This window comes from Tamandua tetradactyla, chromosome 13 (assembly GCF_023851605.1).
Source record: "Tamandua tetradactyla isolate mTamTet1 chromosome 13, mTamTet1.pri, whole genome shotgun sequence".
Taxonomy (NCBI): Eukaryota; Metazoa; Chordata; class Mammalia; order Pilosa; family Myrmecophagidae; genus Tamandua; species Tamandua tetradactyla.
The window spans coordinates 73,792,920-73,817,391 of record NC_135339.1 but is presented as its reverse complement, the minus strand read 5'-3'; the positions used below and the strand labels follow the sequence as shown (position 1 = coordinate 73,817,391).

Below are 24,472 nucleotides of genomic sequence, written 5' to 3'. Positions count from 1 at the left end.
AGTATGTTAACAATTTGAACTCTGAAACCAAATTTCTTCTGTCTTCTTGACTTGGCTGTTATGGGTAAGCTCTAAGCCAGACATTGATTCTCCTTTCTCCCCTTCTCCAACTGTTTCAAAATACATCTTCTCTTTACCCCAGTATCCCTTTGTTCAGTACTGCCTCTTCCTCTGCCTCTCTCAGAATACTAGTTCAATGGAAAGGTATGAACATGCACACATTACATGTGCACATGCCACTCATGATCGTTGATTCTTAATGTTGTCTTTAATAATGATGGTAGTATCTTTTGGTCATTCATTCATTTAGCAAATGTTTATGCAATACCTAATATGTGCCAGGGCTGTGTTAATACTGAGGAGAGAACAATGAGCAAAAGCAAATAGCTCCCTGAATTCTTGGAGTTTATTATCCAGTAAAGTGGGGAACACAAACATTAATTAAATAACTGTACTAATAAATTAGAAATCACCCTCATTCATGCCTTCATTCCAAAAACATCTAGGACATACTACTTTCTTAAGTGCTGATGGCATACAAAGGTCCTGAACTCTGCCCTGGAGGATCTTTTGAGGAGCAGAAAGGCCAGGATGCAAACATTTGGGAGGCACCACTGAATAGATCCTCTGCTAGGGGCCTCGCAGATGTTAGGCCTTGTACTCCCGACAGATATCCAGGGAGATGAGGAAATCAAGGCTCAGATTGATGTAAACTATCCAATGTCACATGTCCAGGATTTGAATTTAGGCCTGTCCCACTCAAAAGCATGTGCGTGTCCAAATTGAGACATGCTTTCTTCATTGTGAAATCGCCATAATATAGCATAGGAAATAAGGAAGTAGTAGCTATAATATAGAATAGTCATCAAGTGTGATAGATAATGTGGGCTGTCATCCGAACCCTAAATGGAATAAATGGGGAGCACAATGCTCCCAGTAATTGCCCAACCCCAAGACTGGAGAAGTAGGGGAAGAGAGGAAATGCTCTTCGTGCTCTGGTTCTTCTCTGTTCACCCACACCCATGACATCTCCAGGCACCTAGAAATGCTTGGACCATGTACACTTTCCACTGGCTTTGCCTAGGCTTGGATAAGCTGAAATAAAACAAATCGCTCATGAGAAATGCAAAGCACAAATAGCACTTTATTGAAGAATAATAAGAAGGCAAATGTGGCCATGTGTCAGCAAGCTTAAAGGGAAGAAGTGATTGTGGTTAGTACCATGTGGATTCCTCTCAGAGTCCCATAAAACTCCTTTAATTTGCAGGATTAAGCTGTAGTTGGGACATAACAATACATAAATGTTTCCTGGAAGATCCCTGTGTTAAATAATAATCTTGAAAACTGAAACCAAACAATGGTCCCTACAAATGCTGTGAATTGTAATCTATGCATCTTTAGAATTAAAACCATCTAGCTTTGTTAGAGCAAAATGAATTAACATCTCTATTGAATATGCAAGACTGTGTCAAATCAGATACTGTGTAGGAGGTAGTGTGAGCCTGCTGCTTTTAGCACTTGGCCCACATATCTGGGCCAAAAATGAGTTACACAGAAATGTCTTTGTCAAAGTGGCAATGAGAATTGTTTTGGGGAAGATCTTTTGAGTTATATGGAACTCAGAAGCCACTGATTTAAATATATATATATTTTATATTTAATTATATTATAATACATTGTATTATATATAATATATAAATGTATATATATTTTAAATATATCTATATTATTGCTGTAATTTGTCTACCATAAAGTGCCCAAAATTAGGACTTTTCAGTTCATGTGTGACCAAATCCTCCAAATTCTTAAGTCCAAGTGGCTTAAGAACCGAAAGATGATGTATGGGGATTGTTGCCACTTGTACCTGAAAGTTCCGGGGCTTCAGATAGAGCTGAATCCAGGGCTTGGGCAATGCCATCAGAGCAAATGTCTTTTCTCTGATCTGTTTTCTTCTATGTTGGTCTCAGCCATCCTCCCTTCTTGAGCCCCTACAAGTTCCAGATTTATGCCTTCCCAAGCTCGAGTCCAGACAAAATGAGAACTCCTTTTTCTAACATTTCCAATTAAATTCAGAAGATTATATCTCTTTGGCTTTGATTGGGTCACATGACTTTCCAAGAATCAATTATTTAAGCTAGGGGTTTGGAAGATACTGAATAGCTTAAGAAATGGGTTGTGTGTCCATCCATGGAGTTGGCAGTAGAGTCACTTCTGTCTTCATCACTTGGATTTGGGAAGAGGAGGTTCCCTAAGGATAATCAGGTGGCTAGTAGCAGAAAAAAGGGGGAATGGATGCTGGGCATGAAAGTCTACAAATGTCCACTAAAACTTGGAAGCTTTGATTTCTGCCTGTGTGAAATGGTTAATGATATAGTGGTAGTGGTAGTGGTGATACCAATTAATATCATATATAATTAATTATATAATAACTATTGCTAATGAAACACCTGCTGTATTCCAGGCACTCAACTAATAATTAACACATAGTGTCTCTAATCCTATTGCAATGCTGTAAGATAGGTGTTATTAAATCCATTTTAGAGAGGATAAAACCAAACCTCAAAAGGTTAAATGAATTTCCAAGACTATGTAGCTAGTGAGTGAAGAAGCCAAGATTTAAATACAGGTCTACCTGTCATAGTTTTCTGGCACTTTCCATTGTTCCTGTCTCAAAGGAAATGTTTCTGTTTTATGACTTGATGTAAAAATGGTGTGTGCATGGGTACATGTATATGAGTATGTATATCCATGTCAAGAATTGGGAAACTGATGAATAAGGAGGAAAATTACAAGTAGAGAGAAGATGCTTTCAGAGTAGACACCCCTACTGGGTTGGCATGCCTCACCAGTAGCATGTTTTGGGTCTCCAGAAGAGCCTGAATCCATTTGTGGCTGGGAGAACCTATTTGGGGACACTGTAAGGTTGATAGGCAGTGTTCCAATATCACTTATTTCTATGGCTTTGTTTTCCTTGTCAAGTTCCCAACAGCTGTGGGAGTTATTAAGCCAGAATCATGTTGCATATTCATCAGATGACTTCTTAATCATCTACCAAGCCCCTCTGGAGAGCAAGAGTCCGGGAGCTCAAATGAAGAATTATAGGCAGCATGTCCTCACCCGCTCTCTTGAGTGATATGTTATTGGCAATTATATAAAAGTTTGCAGGGAAAGTGAGTTTAAAGCAGAGCGAGGGTTTGCTGGGCATGGGTATACCACATCCTTTCTTTTTGACCATCTATTTGTTAACTTGCTTTATCCCCTCTATATAAGGTAAATTAGTATGCCACATCCTTTTGTGGTAAATTGGTATACCACCTCCTTTCTTTTTGATCATCTATTGGTTAACTTGCTTTATCCCCACATATAAGGTAAATTAGGAATTTACCTTATACCTATATAACTATATAGGGTAAATTAGGAAAGCCTAGGCCCAGAGAATGAATGATTGAAAGCTTTAGTGTAGAATATATTACAAATCAGGTCTCCTGACTGGGTTTGAAAGGATGTATGTACCCTAGAAGAGCCATGTTTTAGTCCTAATCCCATTTTGTAAAAGCAGCCATTTCTTCTAATCCCTATTCAGTACTGTATGTTGGCCATTTTAATTAGATTATCTCCATGGAGATGTGACTCAGTCAGTGTGGGTATTAAACCTGATTAGGTGAAGATGTGTCTCCGCCCCTTCCAGTGGGTCTTAATTGGTTTACTGGAATCCTTTAAAAGAAGAAGCACTTTAGAAAAAGCTAGGGAACAAGAGAGAAAGCTAGGAGAATCTGAGAGAGCAGAGAACACTGCATCACCATGAAGCAGAGAATCCACCCACCAGCTATTTTGGAAATGAAGGAAAACTCCCAGGGAGCTGAAGAGGAAACTCGCAGATGATGCTGTGTTCACCATGTGCCCTTCTAGCTGAGAGAGAAACCCTGAACTTCATCGGCCTTCTTGAATCGAGGTATCTTTCCCTGGATGCCTTAGATTGGACATTTCTTAGACTTGCTTTAATTGGGACATTTCCATGGCCTAAAAACTGTTAACTTGCAAACTTATTAAATTCCCCCTTTTAAAAGCCTTCCGTTTCTGGTATATTGTATTCCAGCAGCTAGCAAACTAGAACACTGACCATTTAGCATCTATTGGGATAGGGAATGCTCCAAAGAACTCTTTCATCTGGGCTTTGCTGCTAAGAGGTTGCTTATTAAATGCACATATGGTTCTTTAGGATGTGTGCTCTTTGTCACTTTAGTTGACCAACAACCCCAAGCTCCTAAGATAGTGCCTGAGCAATAGAAGAGACTAAAAAAATTATTTTTGAATGATTAAATGAATGCACACATGCATGTATGAATAAATCCGAGATCTCCAGATGCCAGGTGGTCACCATACCTATAAGATCCAATGAACTTTAAAGTCCCAACCCACCATGACTGCCAAAAGCAGTGTCCTCCTCCAGCCCTCCCAAGCGTCCCCAGTGAATGCTGCTGATTCTCACCAACCCAGTCTAATTACATCACCTGTCACTCAAGATGCTGCTTCAGACTTCTCAGCTGGTTTGAAAAGGGCTGCCTCAAAATTTTCTTCTGTCCACTATGTTCCTTCTCTACCACTTATCCCTATGGTTGGGCCCAGCTGCTGCCTTAATTCTAGCAAAGCACAGATAATGCCAGTTGAGGTGTTTAATAATGTTTTCTCTTCTGTAGTATAAGGACAACAACAATAGAACACATTTCTCAGTAATTAAGTGTGTGAAGTATCAGGCTATCACAGAGTAAATGTATATAGTAAGAGTCAGCTATTGTCATTATCATGGAGAGGTGCTGGCTAAGGAGCACAGATTCTGGAACCAGATTGCCTGGGTTCAAATCCTAGCTCTGCTGTTTAATAACTGTGTGATCTTGGGAAAACTAATTAACCTCCCTCTGCCTCAATTCCCTCATCTGAAAAATGGGGGTGACAATAGCATATGCTTCAAAGGGCTGCTATAAAATTTAAATGGATCAGTATCCATGAAGAAGTTAGAATATTCCCTGGCACATAGTAAGCACCATAAAATTAGTAGCTTCATATTCAGAGAAACTGACATTGGCTACCAGATGTTGCTGCTCCTTTGGTCTAGCGTGCACAGGGGGCCCTGTTGGGGATTTAATCATGTCTTCCTTAAAGACATAGTCAAGTCCTAACCTCTGATCCTGTCGGTGTGAACAAATTTATAAATTCGATCTTTGAAGATGCTATTATAAGTTAAGGTATGAACCCATTTGTGAATAGCATCTCTGAATATTCTATTTACATAAGCCCAAATTGTGTCAGGGTGGACCTTAAGCCATGTGACTGGAAATCCTTACAAGCAAGGAAATTCTGACACAGTCAGGCAGTAGGAGCCAGGAGTTGGCAGAAATCAGAGAGACAGATACAAGAAGAGAGGCTCTCCATGTGGCAGGGGACAGACTCCAGGAGAAACCAGACTCTGCCAATACCCTGATGTTGGACTCCTGGCCTCCATAACCATGAGATGATAAATTCCTGTTACAAAGCCAACCCCCTGTGTGGTGTTTGTCATAGCAGCCCTGGCAAACTATGACAGGCCTCCATTCCTTTTCCTTTCTCTTCTTTTACATTCTCTCATCAGTTGGCAACTCTTTATATCCACTACACCCAGTCTTGGAAAATCCTGGGTCCCCAACCTCTCTCTTTGGAAGGACAAAAACTATTAGACCCTAAATGTACTTGGTTCACACTGAAGATGGCTTGTTATACTCTTGACTGAAACTCTCATCCCAAAATTCCTAACATTTTTCTCCACGTTTGGATTATCTCCTGAGTTCTGGTCTTGGTGGGGGCAGGTGTGTGCGTGTGAAATTTGTGAACACAGGAATAAAAACCCACCAAACTGGTTCCTCCCCATGAAGGGAGAATGAGAGAGTCTACCACAAGATGGGACAAATTCCGTCCTCTACCCTAGAATACAGAAACTCCTTGTGATACACAGAATGTTCATTTACAAGTCCAATAATGCCAAGATCCAGATTTCACTTCCAATTACTGGAAGGTAATTGCTTACAGCTTTAAAATTGCATTTTGTCCTTCTGGGGCACTTTCTATAGCAGTGGTTCTCAAAGTGTGGGGTCCCTGGCTCAGCAGCATCAGCATGGCCTTGGAATGTGTTAGAAATGAAAATCTTCAGGCTCTACCTCAGACTTCATCAGAAACTCTGAGGGTAGAATCCAGCAGTCTTTTTTTTTTTTGCATGGGCAGACATTGGGAATCAAATCCAGGTCTCTGGCATGGCAGACAAGAATTCTGCCACTGAGCCATCGTTGCACCACCCAAATCCAGCAGTCTTTTAACAAGCCCTTCAGAGGATCCTAAATGCCTCCTCAGGTTTGAAACTGGTTTACAGCGTCTTAACACAGGAAAGCCCAGATTTCACTCAGTTAACCCTTCCAGTCTGTCATCCTGAATACTGAGAAGCCTTCAAGCTTTGCTGGCTGCTTACTGCTCTCCCTCTCATTTGCCCACCTTCCTCCATTTTGCCTTGCATCTGTGCTTTAACACCCATCCCTGACCCACCTCTTTGGAGAGTTCTGTCTTCCTATGGAGAAGCGGTTAGAGACTAGTGACTAAGAGAATAGTCTTCAGAGGCAGACAGCCCTGATCAGAGATTTTTTTTTTATGTGGGCAGGCACTGGGAATCAAACCCGGGTCCTCTGGCATATGATCAGAGATTTTGACTCTACTACTTATTATCCCAGGCAGATTGTTTCCCCCTCTGCACCCAGTGACCTTTTCCATAAAATATGCATAATAACAGCTACCTTGTTGACTCTGAGGATTATATGAAATCACCTAGCATTAGGTAGTAAGATGGCAGCTATGTATAACATGAATAGCTTTTGCTTTTTTCACTATAACTCACTACATGATAATATCCCAGACCAGTTAAATCAGACTTTCTGGGGATGGACATCAGTAGTTTTTAAACTCCCCAGATTAGTCAAATATTTTACCACGTTTTAGAACCAGTACACTAGATTTCTTTCTAGACTCTTTGCAAATGGTGTGAAGCATTTGCAAGGGTCTAGAAAGAAATCTACAGCATGAGTACTAGGAGAGCTGACTGTGGCTCAGGTTTCTCTATACTCCTATGTCCAACCCAAGGAAAATTCATGGCTTGAATTCAGCAGATGCTTTTTCTTGATGTATTAATTGAAAAGCAAAATAGACTTTAGCTGGTACAAGTGGAAACACATCAGAACATTTCAGAGAGGTTCAAAGCTAAGAGCAGGGACTCTGAAATCAGTCTGTATTCATTTGTGGACCACACCTTACACTCACGTTGTGACCCTGGACAAGTCACTTAACCTCTCTTGCCTCAGTTTTCCTATCTGTAAAAGGACTTAATAATAGGTCTTATCAGAGTTGTTGTAAGGATTAAGTACAATGACACATGTGAAGTACTTAACATAGTACGTCACATATTAATGAATATTGCCAGTTATTATTCTGGAGATTTGTTCTAACCTGCCTTAGAGTCTAGATATAGGTGTTTGTAACAAGCTGGTATCATCAAGATCTGTCTCTACTTCTGAGTTCCCTTGAATGGAACTAAGACACTAGAGTTGCTTTATCTGAAATCCTGTGATGTTTCTGAGTATTTTTTTTCCTCAGTACGCTGACATACAATAAGACTCAATAAATGTTTGAGTGAAAGAATAAATGAATGAGATGAATGAAAACAAATATCCTTCTCTACCAGTTGTCGCTACAAGAGTTGAAGAAGGGAGAGTGTCTACTTCAGAGGGCAATATGAATACAGACAAGACTCAGGGATGGGGAAAAAAAGACACCCTTGAAACTTTGTTGTTTAAATCATGGTTTACCATGTGTAATTTGTGACACTGGTTTCCCATAGGCCTAACTTACTTATTCAGATCATTTTTTTGATCTGTCTGTTTATTTTTATAAAGCCTCCCTTTTTCTTTTCAGCCTGTGCTGGGTCTCTGTGTCATCCTAATTCAATTCAGTCATCAAAGAGACAGTGCTTAATTACAAGCTACAGTGAACCAAGTCCAGAAATGGACTCTGTGGCAAGGTTTCCCACTGCCTGAACAGAGGGTCATCGAATCAGCATGTGTCTCAGATTATCCTTGTTTCTCAGACACATTAGCTCAGCTGCCAGGTCTGTGGCCACGTCATCTACACTTGTCTTGAAGACTGAAGGCTCTGCTTGGATTAATGAATGAGTTTGTTCACTTGTGAAAGGGAACATAAAGCCTATTTTGGGTGCATTGATCAGTGGCCTGGGAAATCCAAATTGCATGACCTGGAAACAAGGTAAATGGTTGGTGGCAGTAGAACTGTATCCCAGGAAATAATAGATTATAGTGGTTTTGAGAGAAAAATATTTGAAGTCAGACATGCCTGGGTTTGAATCCCAGCTCCTTTCCTCACACAGTTCTGTGACATGGAGTAGTGTTACAAAAAGTGTAATTCACAGAGTACTCAATGCTAGTCTACAAACTGTGTGCTACTAGTCTGGGAGGAGGTAAGGAGAATGTACCAGAATGTAAATCAGCTACATCATTAAGCATACCATTTAGTTCTGCCAACATTGTTTTCCCATAGCAAGACTTTCTCAGTGAAGAAAGCAAGGTGTTGATTTGTTTTCTAGTGTAAGTTTCTTATCTCCTTACTGGCTGATAGCAAAGAAATACATGGAGTAGCACTGACCTCTCTATATAGAACCGACTGCTATATAGCCTCTATTCCTGTGGCTGTTTTGTCTGCAAAATAGGGATAATGATACCTATTAAGTTAGAGCTGATGTGAGAATGGAATAAGATAAGGCATCCAAGTGCTTAGCGTGATTTCTGGTGCATAGCAAGCACTCAATAAAATAGTTCCGTAAATCAGAGCCATTAGTTGAGATGAGATATTCCTTAAGTTCCATAGGATATTAATACTGTTATCTGAAACTACACCAAAACACTTGTTCAGAAAACAAAGTGTTCCATGCCCAAATACATTTAGAAAGTTGATTATTCTCCGAGAGACAGAGGAAACCCATGCTTACATATACGCCATGCTTCTGGCTCTTTTAGCCTAGGGCCTATTTACTGTAGGATCTCTAAGTACTGTGATCAAGAAGTAGGTGGAGGTAGATTTTACTTTGCAATCAACAACCCTGGCATAGTAGGCCAAGACTGTCCCTGGGTTCCTGTATGTCCTATTTCCATCCTCTGGCGCTCGCCATTCTTGAGCATGAGATATCATCTCATCTGGTTTCTAGCAGCTGACCATACTGCCTTTCTTCTTGAATTATTTTTAACAATTTGGCAGAAAGAACCCTTTACCTGTAAGTTCTCTGAACATACAAGAGGGCTTTTTGACCCTGGTCCCACCAAATCTTTCTGTAAGGACCTGTCATTCTGGAGCAAGGAGAAAGTTCTTTTCAGGAAATCACAAGTCCTTGGGGTTGGAGGGTGGTGGGGGCCAAAGGAGAAATAACCCGAGAAGAGTTAAAATTTTGCAGGGTAAAGTTTTTCCATGAAATTTTGAAGGGACCTGTGGAGGATACCTAGAGGTGAAACCGTTCTAAACCAGCATCTTTGAAGCATTTCCATACTACAACTTTCCATCATGGTTTTCCACCAGAAATTTAAAATTTTTCCTTTTCATCACCATGTACTTACTTTAGATTAGATCTATATTTATCAGTTCTCTTTCAATTAAAGGTGACAGAACCCCAGTCCAAAGTAGCTTAATCAAAAAGAGAATTTATTAACTTCCATAGCTGGGAAAGATAGAGGAGATGCTAATTTGAGGCATGACTGAGTCTGGGCACCCAAACAATGTCCTCAGAGGTGTTTTCTCTCTCCTAGCTCTGCTTTTCCTTGTGCTTCTCTTAGTCTTTTGGTTCCATTTTCTCTTACTAAAGATGTGTGGTAGTTTGAAACTGAATGGACCCCAGAAAGGATCATGTTCTTAAAGTTGATCCATCCCTGTGAGTATAGACCTATGTGGGTTGGACTTTCTGAATAGGTTATTTCAGTTGAAGTATACCCCAGGTGGGTCTTGATCTTCTTACTGAGTCTTACATAAGCAGGACAAATAGGGACAGAGAAGCACAGAGAAAGCCAGAGAAGTTCAGAGAGGAAGCCACTGAAGCCAGAAGCTGGAAGCAATGAAACTGGGAGAGAAGGGACAGACCAGAAAACTCACCACATGACTTGCCATGTAATAGAAAAGCCCAAGGTTGCCAGCAGCTAGTCTTCAGGGAGAAAGCATCGTCTGTTGATGCCTTGGTTTGGACATTTTCATGGCTTCAGAGCTATAAACTTATAAACTAATAAATCCTTATTGTTAAAAGCCATTCATTTCTGGTATAGTGCATTTTGGCAACTTTAGCAAACTAAAACATGTTTCCTCCCAAATGGTTAGAACCTGGCTGCCAGCAGCTCTGGGAGCTGGTAACCCAGGCAACAGAGAGCTTTTCTCTGAGCATCCGATTATAAAAACCCCAGTCACCTGCCCATTCTGGATCAGGGTGGTGCGTTATATTAATTAGCCAAGACTAGCTCATAAGGCACTCCCACCCGTTTTACCCCCTCCCTCTTATAGCCAGGGAATTGGGAATTTGTGTTCTGAAACCCCACCAAAACTACTTGGAGTAAAGGAATGTGCAGTTTCTTAAAGGAGGCAAGAGGCTGTCAGAAAAGAAGGAAGGGAGAAATGTTGGACTGATGAACAGAACAAATTTGTACTACAGAGTGTTACAGAGAGAACAGAAGGACTAATGGAACTTCAAACAAAAATGAAGGCGCATGTTTGGGAGACAGATCTTTTAAGATCACTCAAATTATGCAATATAGGTAACAGTAATGCCTTGTTTAGCTAATGAGTTAAATAGTCTTGCTTATTAAGATTATAGTATAACCCTCCCCAATTTAAGAGAAAAGCCATATTGCCTACCTTTCCAAAACAAGCATGCATTTTCTCATCACTTACTTGACAGTGCTAAGGAGCCCAACTCTTATCTCTCTCAGGCATTTCTTTTAATAAAATATCTGCCACAGAATGTTTAATGAATATTAGTCATTGCTGTCATTTTGACTTAATTATTGCAAGTGCAACCTCATTAAATCTTTATAATAACCTTGTCTATAGTAATCTTATTACCCTTATTTTCGCATGAGGAAACTGACATTTAAAGAGTTTGCGGCTTGCTAAGAATAAGTGGGGTTGGTGTCACCCAGGTATCTGACTTCAAAGCCTAAGCTCTCAATTTCTAAGTAACTTATTTGATCTCTAGAGTTTGGGAGATAAGAGAGGAAAATGTCTTTCTTCACCCAAGTCCAGTGTCAGCTTCATAGCAGCAATTTGTACCACCCTTGCTTTTACATACTGTCTCTTTGTAATTACAAAGCACTCATTATACATAACACTGTTTGGCAGAGGATGCTGTCTTGACATCCCAATCCAATAATATACACAAAATATCCCCACACTTTTTGTCCAAATACAGATGCTGTATCCAGTTTAATTTGGAAGGCAGAAACAAGATCGGGCTAGTTTTCAGTAGCTCTATTTGATCCTATATCAGTATCTTTTTGTTAATAATAATGTCTTCCTGGTGGTGGATCATTTCAGCTTTACTGAAACTCCAGTTTATCTCATTTCTGTCATTGCTGGTTGCCCATGCTTGTTCATATTCTACCACCTGCCAAAAAGTTCATATTCGTTTTATAAGTGTCATCAGCTTGAGAGCCTTTTAAGCTATAACCAAGATTTTTAAAGAAAAAAATAAATCTCAAATTTCTCTGGTTGAGGTAGTGAGGCCAATTTCTCCTCTTCTACTTACTTGAATCTTATGGCCTCACTGATTTGCATGTAGGTTTGGAAATGGAATGAATGTTTACAAGAGAAGGTGGACTGCATGCTTAAAAACCTTAGTGTCCAAGAGTCCAGTGGAAGGACTGAGTCCGTGTCGAGGGTTTCTTCTTGGAAGAAACCTTCATGGCTCTCTTCTCTCCTCCCTGAATCTTTCTCAGTCTCCTTCCCTGGCTCTCTATTCTGTCATTCTTATTTGATGCATTAGGATGTATCAACTGCAAGCCCTTACAATTTGAATTTTAAGGACATTTTTCTCCTAAAACAAGAAGTCGGTCAATCCCAGATTAGTTAATTCAGCAGCTCAGGTTACCTCCCCTTTTTGTTCTGCTCTTTCCAGTGGGTTAGCTTGGTCCTTAGGCTTGTCCCGTATTGTAAGATGGCATTCGGAGTCCCTAGTATCATGTAGAAACATAAAGTCAGCTAACAAAGGTGGACACTCTTGTGCCTCATGCCTCTTTTCATCAGGGAAGGAAATGCTCCCAGAAGCAGCCCTTCTCACTTCTCAGTGACCAGAGTTGCATCCAAGGCCCATGGCTAAACCTTGCAGGGTTGGTGAATTAACCTGCATAGGCTTAAGATAATCAGGATTTAAGCCCTCTGGCTGGGAAGAGGCTCCATCCTGAGCAACAAACCATGAAAAGTATTAAGATGAATGAAAATCTGGGCATCTCTTAGAGGCCAGTTTTCTATAAAATGCCTGATATAAGTAGAATTCGTCACTGACAGAGTTCAGAAATATAGGTAGTCCTTGCTTTGCATCACATTAGTGACCACATTAAGCTGAAGCCATTCAAAGTGATCTTAATAATCAATGGGAATATTACAGTTGTTCAGTGACCTTTACAAATCTTTGGCAAAATAGTAAAAGCTCTTACTGTTGCTTCTAAATGTATAGGACAATATTAACAAATGGTATAACTAATATTTTAGTACACAGTAATTTCAAATGTTAGAAACTTGAGAATTAAAATCTTTTCTTTGTAAAAAACTTATCAAGAGTAGTTTGAAGAGTGCTTACCTTCTTCTCATTGTATAACTTAAAATGAGTTAAGCATCTTTCCTATGCCTTGGTGAATTGTCATACTCCTAAGTTTGGATCAGTTTCCAACATTTTGTCCCTTATGCTTTCAATGTTATGAAAAAGCTTCGAGACTTCCCTTAATGTCAAGCTTTGTGACAGTGTCACTTCCTCTGGGACATCACAATCCCTTTCCTTGTTTGTATTGATAAATTTGCCTTCTCTAGTTCTCCCAGCTGCATATCTAGTCTCTCTAATGGCAGCGGGGTCCGCATTCCCATGGTCAGCTATTTCTTCTCTATGTAAATGTGACTCATTTCCAACATTATCAGTTTTAGTTCCTTTGCTGCACTTTCATCTTTGTAAGCTAATGCCCTAATTTTGATTATCCTTTTTAATAAAGAGTCATATGGGTTTATCACTGCAAAGAGCAATATAACTACATCCTTTGCTGTTTGTGTGTGAAGAGAATAGCATGCACAGTGACCAACCAAACCATCAACAGACTTTGAAAGAAGTGACATTATGGGTCACCGATGATGAAGCACATCTGTTATTACACAGTGATTTGTGGACCGAAGCACTAACAACCAAATTCGTACTTTATTCAATTACCCACTGTGCCGGTTTGAAAATATTACGTCCCCCAGAAAAGCCATGTTTTAATCCTGATTCAGTCTTGTGGAGGCAGCCATTTCTTTTATTCCTGATTCAATAATGTAGGTTGGAATCTTTTGATTAGATTATATCCATGGAGATGTGACACACCCAATTGTGGGTATTAACTTTGATTAGATGGAGATATGACTCCACCCATTTCAGATGGGTCTTGATTAGCGTACTGGAATCCTTCAAAAGAGGAAACATTTTGAAAGTGATAGAAATGGCAGAAGTCTCAGAGCTGAGAGAAACTTCACAGCAGAGTGGATACACATGTGAACACATGGAGAACAAAGACAAGGATGTTTGGAGATGCTTGGAGCCTACCGGATGTTTCCATGAGCTGTTAAGCAAGCCAGAACCTGGAGAGAGCCAAGAGAAGCCAAGAGATGAAAGCCAGCCTGAAGAAGTGAAGAATCTCCACAGGAACAGAGGCTGAAAGCAATGGAGCCCAGGAGCAAGGACCAACAGATGCCAGCCACGTCAGACAGAGGGATTCCTGACCTATCAGCCTTTCTTGAGTGAAGGTAACCTCTTGTTGGTACCTTAATTAGGACACTTTCACTTACTTATAGCTGTAAACTTGTAATTTATTAAATTCCCCTTTATAAAAGCCGTTCCATTTCTGGAATATCACATTCCGGCAGTTTACAAACTAACACATCCACAGTTAATACACTGGTAATGGAAAATTGAACTGTGTTGTCAAGGGACTATGCTATTGAATTAAATCACAATAACTAAAATCCATGCATGTTAGAACCATGCAAATCAAGGATGCCTGTATTGTAATTCAGGCCCTTTCCACTCACTGGAGACTCGCTGGCAATGCTGCCTCCAGCTCTAGATTTCTGAGTCATCCCAGGTCAGCCCCTTACTTCCAGAAGCTGTGAAGTAGGCAAAGTACAGAGGCTCACCAATGACATGCATGGTCTCTAGCTTTGGGAAAGAATGTACTTTCAGCCTTGACTCTGTGAAGTGGGCAGAGACTGGGAACAGCTGTTAATGAGGGCGGTGATGTGCCGCATAGTGCTGTGAAGCAGGAATGCCATTAGAAAATTTAACTGCCCAATAATACTAAATGGTCAGATAAATGACTGCCTGCGTGTCAACCAAAGATAGCAAAGGGAATCCATGTAAGCTGCATATTTTCCATCCTCTTCACATTTCTAGTCCTTTTGTAAAAATTAGAAATCAGAGTTTTCTAGTTCTTTAGTCTTCAGAATCTAATCTAACCCAATGTAATAAACTGAATGCTGGGAGAAGGCTTGGTGGTCTCTGGCCACATCTCTGTGTGACCTTAAATGGAAATCCTAACCTCTGTTTACCTGCACTGTTTTCCTCCCTTGGCTTTCAGATCATCTCCCTGCCACAGGTACCCTGCAGGCCCCTTTGATATCCTCAGAGGTGAGCTCCACTTTCAGGTCCAGGTGGTTTGAAGTGAGGAAAGATTTAGACTTGCTGACTTGGAGCTCATTAAATTACCACTTTTTAACATTTGTAAAAATAGAGAGTATATGCATATTCTATTTTCTTTTTTCTTTTTTTTTTGGTATCTCCTTAATTATATGCTTCCTTTCAGGTAACAAAGGGAACTATTAGGTTATGGAAAGAGCAGACTGTGGAATCAGACAGGCCTGAGTTGGAATCTTGTCTTGACTGCTGACTGTTCCTGGGAATTTTATGACTGTTCCTGGGAATTTTATGTTATCACACTGTACCTCCATTCCTCTCATCAAAAAATGGGTGTATTTGTTAGATTTAAATAATAATTCATGTGAAATGTTTAGATGAAGGCTGGACTACATGAAGAATTCAGTTACTAAATGGCCTCATTTTCTGATGTGTGGGTCAGACCAGCTGATGTCTGTAAACCATTTCACAGGGGACCTCAGACTTCAAAGGTGCTCAGAAATGCTATTTTCTTAACCTCTCTATTCTCCTTTTTATGTTAGTTCCCAGGCAGTTCAGAGCCAAATTTATTGCTCAGTCATAATGATGAATCAATTCCAAATATTTGGTATAGCTAGTTCTCTCCCATATTTAACTACTTTTACTTTTTCTGTGGTTTTGACCTCGACTGTTTCTTTTTGGATGTGCTTTAATATTAGAAATCCATTTAAATCATTTGTAGAGGCAGAGGGGATACAAAAATGAATAAATAACTAATAATATGGTCATTTCAGTCCCATTAATGTACAAAGAATTCCATCTTCCTTTCTGCTGGCCTGGGCACCTCCATGACATGCTGAACTTTCCTCAGCTTGTAGAGAGTCTCACCTCTGAAATGCTGAATTTGCCCTGCAGATGTTTCTGTTGCTGCCATATAGTTGGCACAATATCAAAAGTCTTTGGCCATGATGTTTTATTTACCATCCCTCCATAGACAGCCTGGAATAAGTACCAGCTCTATTTAAAGTGGTAGAAATAATGCTTTTTGTATTCCTCCCCAAGCCTAGTTCATTTCAAATGAAATGGTTTGGGGGGGAATACAAAACATTATACAAGACTACCTTTCCCAGCCTCCCTGGCAATTAGGCTGAGGTCTTACTTGGATTCAGTACAATAGGATGTGGGTGGAAATGATGTTACTCTACTTCCAGGCCAGTCCATAAACTCTTCTGGAAAATTGATGACATTCTCTTCCCCATTCCCATTCAGTAACTTTAAAGGTCATATTTTTTAAATGGCATACTACCTAAGTTACTACTTAAGGAAAACCACTGCAGAAAATCACCCAGACCGACATCAGATTGTGATATCAACAAGAAATCAATCTTAGTTGAGTTAAGCATCCTAGATATCAGGGTTTATTTGTTACCACAGGACAGACTACCCTCTGCTGACAAAAACACTAAAACATTCGGGATCATGGCTGCTTCCCAGAGATTTTCTGGGCTTGGGGATATTTACTGATCACCTAGTATATAACAGGCACTATTCTAGACACTGGAAACATTGCAATGGTACAGAATAAGATGAAATTCCTGCTCTTATGGCTCTTACATTGTTGTGGGGTAACAAACAAAACAAATAAATATAATGTCAAGAGGTGGTGAGTGTTACAAAGAAAATACAATAGTGGTGGGAGGACCATTTAAAATGGGATGGGCTAGAAATACCCCATTGAGGAAATGTTTCTAAATATACTTCCATGAAAGGAGGGAATTTGTCATGCAGATATCTTGGTAAGAACATTCCATGCAAGTGTGAAGGCTCTGAGATGGAATGCATTTGACATGCCTTAAATAGAAAAGAATTTAATTGGAGTAGGATGAGCACAGGAAACATTAGTAGGAAAAAGACGTTTTTTTTAAATTTCCAAAATTGTCATATAAATTTCCATTAGGAAATAGAACAGTAAATCCTCAGATCATTTACAACACTCTCAACTAAATCTCAAATAATCCTTTTCATTTTGTTTTCCTTGAAGTAGCCTAGGCATTGGCCTTTATAGTACACATAGATTTTTTTGGTAACTGATGGGAATTTTTCATCTTAATGATACTTTTAATATTTCTTTCTTTGAAGGGAAATCTCCCTGGAGTATTAGTCCTCCTACTGGGAAACCACTCTCTTGAGTGAAAATGGCTACAGATTTTGTCATCCAGGGGAGAGAGGAATAGGAGGGACCTGTAATATTTAAGGTGGAGGAAGTTAAGTTCTTTGTGCAGGAAATTGACTTGCAGCAGAACAGCTAGTCCAGCCAGGAAGTCTTCCACAAATGCTTTCAGCAACTCTGCTACCAGGAGACACCTGGGCGCAGGGAGGCATTAAGCCAACTCTGGGAACTTTGCCATAAATGACTAAGGCCAGAGACTCATACCAAGATGCAGATTCTGACCATCCTGCCTGAGGAGCACCAGTCTTGGGTACAGGAGCAACATCCATTGAATGGAGATGAGGCTGTGTCTTTACTGGAGGATTTGGAGAGAGAACTCAATGACCCAGGATTTCAGGACACATTCCAAGCAGATGGACAGGAAGTGCTCTGGAAGAAGGAGATATCTTTGGGAGCCATACAGCAGTCACCAAGTTATCAGCCCCAGCACACGGAGACTCTTCTTGAGCATGACTCTTTGGATCCCCATTTCCTACAAGTGAAAGTGTGACCAAGCCTGATTCTGGGAAATTTGCTCCAAAGCAGGAAACATCTAAAGAAATGGAATCACAGAGAACAATCCTCAGTAGAACCTGCAAAGACAGAAATGTTTTCCAGGGTACTCATTTTGGAAACCTTTGTGAATGCAAGGACAGGTTTAAAAGGCATCAAAGAAATTCAGAGGAAGGAAAAGAACACACATGTGATTGGTATGGGAAAAGCTTCATGCACAGTTTTAGTCTTAATGGCCATTAGAGAATCCACACAGGGAAAAGCCCTTTCAGTGTAAAGAGTGTGGAAGAACCTTCAGTCAAAACACAATACTTTTTAAATACCTCATAATTCACACTGGTGAAAAACCATATCAGTGTAATTAGTGTGATAAAGGTTCTAGTCAAGACTCAGTCCTTATTAAACATCAGAGAAATCACATTGGGGAGGAACCTTATGAATGCAATGAATGTGGGAAAACCTTCAGTAATAGTGCAGGACTTACTCAGCATCAGAGATATCATACCTTAATAAAATGTTACCAGTGCAATGAGTATGGGAAGGCTTTTAAGGAAAGTTCAAACCTCACTAAACATCAGCAAATTCACACAGGAGAAAAACCCTATGCATGTGATGAATGTGGAAAAGCCTTAAGTGGAAGTTCTGACCTCACTAGACATCAAAGAATTCACCCTGGGGAGAAAACCTATGAATGTATGAGTGTGGGAAGGCCTTCCATTTGAGCTCATATCTCACTGAACAACAGAGAATCCACAAGAAAGAAAAACCCCATCAATGTAAGAAGTGTGGAAAATCCTTCAGACAGATGTCAGGTCTCTTTCAACATAATGAAAAGCACAACTAATCAAAATTGGATTACTTTAATTATTGAAGTAAAAATGATAAGCAGCATTTGTTCCTTGCAGAATTCAGAGAAACCACATGAACAGTCTCTATCTGTTATCCCTCCCTCTCCGCCTCCCCTTCCCCCTCCCCTCCCCCTGAAAAAAACCCTTAACATTCAGGATCATGGCTGCTTCCCAGAGAAAGATTTTCTGGGCTTGGGGATATTTATTGATCACCTAGTATATAACAGGCACTATTCTAGACACTGGAAATATTGCAATGGTATAGAATAATATCTCCCCCTCCCCCTCCCTCTCCCCATCCCCCGGACTCCAGTAAGTTAATTAAGACCCTCCGTGAATGAGAAAGCCCACATCTCCATGGAAATAATATAATCAAAAGGTGCCACCACAAGATTGGATTAAAATAGCATGGCTTTTCTGGGTACATAATAATTTCATACCAATACAACACCTTAATAACTTATCTGAGATGTTGTTTTTAAAGAGGTAACCTGGGATGAGGAAAAAGTTCTAGGTGCTAGTATTGACTAAGCCACTGAGTGACCTTATGTAAGTACTTTCTGGGCATTTGGTTCCTCATCTGTGAATTATGGGTTTAGAATATTTAATCTCCCTAAAGTTCCTTCCACTTCTACAGTTAAGTGATTTTTGTGAATGCCATTCAGCCTTTGTGGGAGACATGGCTCTGTATTTAATTCCTTGACCTGACATTCAGGAGTCCTTTCCATAAATTTGTTCCATTCTTTTCAAGTTTATTTTTCTTTGCTATTCTACAGGACCTCTCTGCCCCTATTATGCTGACTTACTCACTTTCTCCAGCAGCCCTTGTACACTCCAGCTTCTCTCTTTGTATTCAATTCCTCTCCCTTCATATCCTGAATGTTCTCTCCAGCTTGTTTCCCAAACTAGATTTTAGGTTCTCAGAAGGCAAATATCTTCTTTTGTAGACTTCATGATACCTTGGACATAATGGGAAACTCACTAAAAATTTACTGATAGATTTCTTAGTTTATATGTGTTACTATAACCCCACTTACAATAAACAAGCTTTCTGACAGCTGACCATCCCAGAAGTTGGGTAGCAGTACCCCTAAGGTATCACCAAAAATTGGCATGTAGTGGCTCCATTGGGCACCTACCCTTAAGAGCCATGAACAGTTTGCCTATGTGCTTTCACTTAAGTTTGTGACAATTGAGGAAGAGAAAGACAATTCCCTTCTAGAGTATTAGGAAAACACTAGGGCTCAAGGAGGCATTGGTCACCCTACCTGAGGAAAGAGGCTGTGATGCTGACTCAGGCACACCAGACTATAATGGAAGTCAAAGGAAGCTCCTTTCCAAATGATACTCTTCTGCAAGTTGTTGATTTTACTGCATACTATGCATCTAGATGCAGTTGTCCAAAGAGGAAGCACTCCTTGTTCAGGCACCTTTATGTTGGTGCAGAGAAAAAAAGTGGGTTGAATCTGAAGAAGAATTCTGAGGTCTCAAAAAGAATAGAAAATGATGCAAATCAAAAGATAACTTAGAGCAGGAAACCTGGGTTTGATTCCTGGCCCATGCACTAACCCCCACCCTGCAAAAAAAAAAAAAAAGAATCAACAAATGGTGCTGCAATAATGGGATGGTCACATGGAAAAAGAATGAAATGTGATCCCCACCATACAACATACAAAAAAAGAAAACCCAAACACTAGCCATTTCATGGAATTCTCATGTAGAGATAAAATGATGCTGTGCTCATGTAAGTACTTGGTAAATGGTACATCAGAGCAATGTGTGAATGTATCATATTGTTATTTGTGCAAAAAGCATAGGCCTGGAAGTCGAAACAAAGCTTTTGAAAACAAGACAAATCCTTGAATCTCTGTTATCCTCAGCCCTGTCATCTGTAAAATAGCTGTCCTAATCCTTGTCATAACTGCTTCTTAGGGTTGTTACAATCATGGACATGTAAGAATTTGCTACACTGCTCTGTCAAATAGAAGGCACTGTCATTATTTCTCTGGGGCTTCAGACCTCTCCCAGGAATACCCTTCCCAAATAAAAGAGGGATGCCTCACTGCCCAAAGGTGTTTCTGTTGTTTAGAATGTCAGGATAGGCTTTTGTTCAGCAAAGCATGAGACCAATCTGCCTGAACATAATCCAGAACACTTGGCAGGCATTTTCTGCCTGGAACTGCTACCTGAAGCTGAAAATAAAGGTGCCTATAATTCTAAACACAGAATGTCTGAAGGGGAGGAAAAAAGAACCTTACAACAAGTCTTAGTCTCTCCTGAAGATGAGGGTGGATTGGAGGAGGGGAGAATGGGTCATGTCTGGCAAAGGAAAGAATTCCAATGTCACTGTGGGTAAGACACCTCATGGAACCAGGAAAGCCAGACCACAGTCCTGGGCAGCAGACTCAGCTGCCTCCAGGGCTTGTTTTCAGGGAACAGGAAGGTTCTGCCCCACTTCATGGCTGTTCTCCAAAGGTCTCTAGTTAAATCTTCTTTCTTTTGAGCTGACAGGTTTGTTTCCTGCCTAAAGTCAACCAACAAGTTTCATGGGCACAATGGTACCAAAGGTTGATATTGTCCAAAGGAGACTTTGGGGGAATGAAAAAACTGAGAGGCAGTTTTCTGAAGACTTGGGGGTGGGGAGGTTGCATACCGAGTCCTGGCCTGTGATTCATAGATAAGTATTAAGGCCAAGGTCAGCTGACAGTCTTCAGGTTCCTGGGGCTGGCCCCTCAACCCAACTCTCCAGTGTGAGGGCTCCCCTCCATGGGCATCTGGACCCTCTGATCTTCAGTGTTCACACCCATGGCTCTTCCTATATGACACACTCCCTCCTAAGCACTTCACAAATAGCTCACTTTTTACCCATAAATACCCTGTGAGTTAAGTATTATTATCATCCCCATTCTACAACTAGGGAAACTGAGACCCAGAGAAATTAAGCCTTAGGACACAGAGGTAATATGTAGCAGATCCAGGATTCAAACCCAGGCAGCAGACCCTGCAGTCCATGTTGTCAACACTAACCTCTGCTGCTTTGTCTGTAAAAGGGGTAGAATATGCCTGTTAATGTCTGAGGGCCCAACTGGCTCCAATACCACAGTGATTCTCTGTCTTGAATTCATCAGATGAGAGTCAGCCAATTAAAAACATAAACCAGAAAGCCAGTTCTTGACCATTTTGTGTCAAGATATGCCACCCCCATATGTGATTGTGGCTAGCAGAAATAACATGTAAATCTTATTGCCAGTTCCCTGCTACTGGAAACAGATCCTCTCTTGTTCTGGTTTGGAAATGATTTTAACTAGTCCATAAGAAAGTCCCCAATGCCCATAGCATAGAAAGCCAGTCTGAATGGGTTCATTATCTTACTTGGGTGTTGACTAAAATAAATAAAAGGAAAACCCTTTTGGAGTTTTGCTTTTAGCTTGGAGTGCTGTGATCCATTAGCATATTTTCATAAAAATGCATGTCTGCAGCATATGTTTTTTGCTCATTACAATGCATATACGTATCTCATTAATTACCAGTTGCTTTTAGGCATTTGATTGAAAACAGTCAAGTACTATGTAATCAAGTAGAGCTAACAAATTACTTTTGTGAGGAATCCTGAAAAAAAGAAAGGGTGAGATTAGCAAGTAGGATTTGTCTCCAACTTTCCTTGCTGGCTGGCTGTTTATCTTATAATATATTGAGCATCATGCAGCTACTTTCCAGTGAATCTTCTTTTTAGACTCAGTGTTTCCATCTCCAAAATGGGTATTTTCCCACTGTCTACTACTATTAAGTCAGCATTATTCAAAGTGCAGATAAACTACACTTGGGAGTTTTGTTAGAAGAAGGGTCCCTGGCTCCAGTACTGGTCATTGAATCAGAATTTGTGCAAGTGAGGTCTGAGTAGGCTGACCACATGAACTGATTTACATCCATGAGCTCAGAGTTATTTTCATTCTCAGAAATGTTCCAACTTTTATAATAAACTGTACGGTCACTCTAGGCCTGAGATTCTGTTTAACACATGCCACAGGTAATCCTTATGCACGTAGAGAAACACCATTCTATGTGAAGTAGAGAGATTGTATGGGATAAGACTGTTAGTGAGTTTGATACCAAAAAAAGTCTAAGATGTCATTTATAAGTATTACTTATCTAGAATAGAGGAAAGATTCTGCTGGGAGAAAAACATGCAAATTATGCTATCTGAAATATTGGTAACAAGGCTAGCTTCTCCGATTGTCCCTGCTCAAACAGGCCAGGAAATAGAAAGACCAGACCAAATGCAAGGTGCTTTTAAATCTTGGAAATTAAAACAGAGGCTCCTGGTTGGTGAAAAGTCAGTTGCTGGTGAGCTCTCAGCCACATAAGGAGGTGGTATGTACTGGGATCATCTCAGAAGACTCTTCCTATTTCAGAATCACTGATACTGAAAGGCAAAGGTTATCAGGGCAGACCAGTGTATCTCACCCCTTTGTCAGCATAGACTCACCTGGAGTACTTAGAAAATGCAGATGTCTGGGCCCCACCCTCTGAGTTTCTGCAGCAAACAGGCTGTGATAAACCCCAGTTTTTTTATGTTTTTGTTTATTTTTTAAGCTCTCAAATAATTCTAATATGCAGCCAAATTGTGACCTACCAGGTCACAGGAGAGGGTCATCAGTATCAGCAGCTAGGGGACAAGGCAGACGAGTGAGTGAAGGAGGCTGGGTGGGGATGTAGTCAGGTAAAATCCTCAGCTTCATCTAGAGAGGGTGTCTCCTACTGAGTTAGCCAATTGTATTCATTTCCTAGGGCTGCCATAACAAAGTATTGCAAAATGGCTGGTTTAAAACACAGAAATTTATTCTCACAATTCTGGAATTCTGAAATCAAGGCGTCACCAGGGGCATGCTCTCTATTGTATAACTCCAGCCTCTGCCGTTGTCTTTACATGACCACCTTCCCTGTGTGGTATGTCTCTTCTCCTTTTTTATAAGAACACCAGTCAGATTAGGGGTCTGTCCTAGTTTGCTAGCTGCTGGAATGCAACACACCAGAGACGAACTGGCTTTCAATAAAAGGGGATTTATTTAGTTGACATATAGCTCTTCAGAGGAAAGGCAGCTAACTTTCAACTGAGGTTCTTTCTTACGTGGGAAGGCACAGGGCGATCTCTGCTGGCCTTCTCTCCAGGCCTCTGGGTTCCAACAACTTTCCCCAGGGTGATTCCTTTCTGCAACTCCAAAGACCACTGAGCTGCGAGTGCTGAAATAAGGTATGCTGAGCTGCTTAGGCTGTGCTAGGTTGAGTCTCTCATTTAAGCAGCAGCCAATTAAATCAAACATCATTCATTGCCTCAGGGATGCCTCCTAACCAACTGCAGATGTATCAACAATAGATGAGGTTCACATGCCATTCGTTCATGTCCACAGCAATAGAAATAAGCACCTTCACTTATCCAAGTTGACACCTGAATCTAACTACCACAGGGCCCAACCTACTCCAGCATAACCTCATCTTAACTAATTCTATTGGCAATTACTATTTCCAAACATTCTGAGGTACTGGGGATCAGGACTTTGTGCCAGTGTGAAATTGTTGTGTACCCCAGAAAAGCCATGTACTTTAATCCTGATTCAGTATTGTTAGGTGGGATCTTTTTGGATTAAGTTTTTTCCATGGAGATGTGACTCACCCAATTGTAGGTAGGATCTTTTGATTAGGTGGTTTCCATGGAGATGTGTCTCCATCCATTCAAAGTGGATTGCTTACTGGAGCTGTTTAAGAGGGAACCATTTTGGAAAAAGCTTCAGTGTTGACAGATGTTTGAAGATGCAGAAAGAAAATACCCCTGGGGAAGTTGTTTGAAACCAGAAACCAAAGTACCAGCAGATGCCAAACAGATGGGCCTTTTTTGAGTCAAGGTATCTTTCTCTGGATGTCTTAGTTTGGACATTTGTATGGCCT

General features: G+C 40.5%; 1 long non-coding RNA gene and 1 pseudogene across 10 annotated transcripts in view; both read left to right on the top strand.

Moving 5' to 3' along the window:
* LOC143654287 (uncharacterized) overlaps positions 1-24,472 on the top strand; it is a 397,473-nt gene that overhangs the window by 71,210 nt on the left and 301,791 nt on the right. The gene's annotated exons all lie outside the window — the stretch shown is intronic.
* LOC143653238 (zinc finger and SCAN domain-containing protein 16-like) lies at positions 17,060-18,525 on the top strand (annotated as a pseudogene).